Source organism: Arachis ipaensis, chromosome B05 (assembly GCF_000816755.2).
Source record: "Arachis ipaensis cultivar K30076 chromosome B05, Araip1.1, whole genome shotgun sequence".
In the NCBI taxonomy this organism is placed as follows: domain Eukaryota; kingdom Viridiplantae; phylum Streptophyta; class Magnoliopsida; order Fabales; family Fabaceae; genus Arachis; species Arachis ipaensis.
In genome coordinates this window covers 143,921,503-143,924,147 of record NC_029789.2, presented here as the reverse complement: position 1 = coordinate 143,924,147, position 2,645 = coordinate 143,921,503, and positions in this window count along the sequence as shown.

Here is a 2,645-nt window from a genome sequence, read left to right as displayed (position 1 = left end):
GGAAGTAGGAAGAAGAATATGAAATATCTAGCAAGGAGAAAATATTCTTTCAAATCAATTTCGAGGGTTAAGCGACAATCTGAAGATGTTGGTGAAGGATCACAAAATAAAAAACTATGTTCGAAAAAATTACATTTGTCTGAAAAGGGAAAGGGTGCCGCCCATAATTTGGCACCCCAAGAGACATAAAGATTGGAGTGTGGAACTGTCGCGGATAGTTCACAGCATCAAAGGAATTTTTAAATTTCATTCTCCCGAGATTTTGTTCTTATGCGAGACAAAGAACAATTCCTCGACTGTGGAGGATGTGCTGTGGAGAGTCGGATATAATTCTATGTTCTTAGTGGACCCAATTGGGTTGGTAGGTGGTCTGGAGGTAAACTACTTAAAGCTTTTAATTATACAAATATTTGCTTAATTCCTAAAATTTCAAATTCTAGGAATATGAAGCAGATTAAACCTATAAGCCTTAGTAGTGTGTTTTATAAAATTATATCCAAAATCTTGGTGCATAAGTTGCAGTTTGTTATGAATAGATTGATCAGTGATACACAAAATGCTTTTGTTAAAGGAAGACTGATTAGTAATGACGTATTAATTGCACATGAATTCATGCATTTTCTAAAAAACAAGAAATATGGGAGTCATGATTTTGCTTTGAAGATCGATATGAGTAAAGCATATGATAGGGTGAAATGATCTTTCATATGGTCTATGATGAGAAAGTTGGGATTTTGTAATAAATGAGTGGACTGGATTAAGAAGTGTGTGACGACAGTTTCTTATTCTGTTACTGTGGATGGTCAACCTCACGGTTTCTTTAAACCATGTAGAGGAGTAGTGCGGCAAGGCGACCCTCTCTCTCCCTACCTTTTTCTATTTTATGCAGAGTGACTTTCCATCTGCTCCATAGAGAAAAACAGGGACAGAAATTTTTTGGATTGAGACTTAATCACCGATGTCCCAAAATTAATCACTTATTTTTTGCAGATGACTCAATACTATTTAGTAAGGCTACAAAAGAGGATTGTCGGAGACTAATTCATATTTTATAGAGTTATGAGGAGATAAGTGATCAGAAGGTCAGCTTGGATAAATCAGCAGTGTTCTTTAGCAGAAATACACTAGTGCATACGCGAGATTCCCTAGCTAACATACTCCAAGTTCCTCATATTGACAATCAAGACAAATATTTAGGATTCCCGTCAGTCATCCAAAGGTGTAAAAAGGCAACATTTAATTACATAAAGGATAAGGTTACACAAAAACTTTAACATTGGAAAAGGGCTTTACTTTCATCAAGTGGCAGGGAGGTGTTAATAAAAGCATTGCAACTGTTGTACCACTTTACACCTTAAATTGTTTCAAGCTGCCAAAAATGCTGCTCGAAGAAATTTAGAGGGCAATTCTACAATTCTAGTAGAGACAAAAGGGAAGCAAAAGGAGGATGCAGTGGATAAATTGGAGAATTACCCGTGGGCCAAAAGAACAAGGAGAATTCAATTTCAAAGATCTAAAAGCCTTCAACCTTGCTATATTAGCTAAGCAAGGGTGGAGACTACTGACTAGACCTAATTCCCTGATTTCTAAGATTTATAAAAGTAAATACTATAGATTTTCTAGTTTTCTACGGGCTAAGACAGGAACCAACCCCTCATGGGTTAGAAGAGCATGTTGGAGGGTAAAAAAATTCTGGAAAAAAGCATCCTCTAAAGAATAGGACGAGGCAGCATGATAAGTATTACACAGGACTCATGGGTCAAAAAATTTACTGCCATAACACCTATAACTAATGCAAATACAGAATACATTCCACAATAGTTTACAGAACTAATGCTACTAAACAGATAATGAAATCAAACAAAAATAAAAGAATATTCCAATCCAGCAATAGCAGAGGCAATTATTAGCATAGAAATTGTAGAAGGAGAAGACTACATTACCTGGCTGAAGGAGAATAAAGGAAGTTATTCAGTCTCATCTGGTTATAAAATCGCATTTTAGGTTTATCATCCTCAAGTGGAATTTTTTCCTATCCAGTGCCAAAAAAAATCCATATAGTTAGGAATATGGAGTCTTAAAAGCCAACCCAAGGTAAAAAATTTCTTATAAAAGCTAATGCATAATGGATTACTAGTCAAATTAAAGCTCCACACTCGAATCCCCCAAGTTTACCCGATATGCCCGCGGTGTAACTTAGCAGATGAATCGATTTCACATTGTTTGTGGGTCTGTCCAGATTCAGCAGAAGCTTGGAGGCTATTGGGTATTTATCCCCCAACAGTTACTGATGAGTCTTGGCGATGGTGGGAAGAATCGCAAAATCAGAACAAAGGACGAGACAATTGAAGGAGATAAAGAAACTTGTAGCTAACCTAGCATGGCAGATTTGAAAATCCAAAAATGAGCAAATTTTTGAAAGTAAGCGGAAGCTGCCGGTAAAAGTTGTTCATGCTGCTCGAAAGCTCATGGAAGAGTGCATGGCCTGTTGCCTCTCCATTTTTCCTTCTTGAAGATGACCTTACCAATTTCTTTCATTACTTCAATTACATAGTTGTTTAATTGATTGGTGAAACTTTTTCATGTGGGTCATTATTATGTGTGATGTCCGATTTTGGACCAACTTTATTCAAGAAATAAAAGTA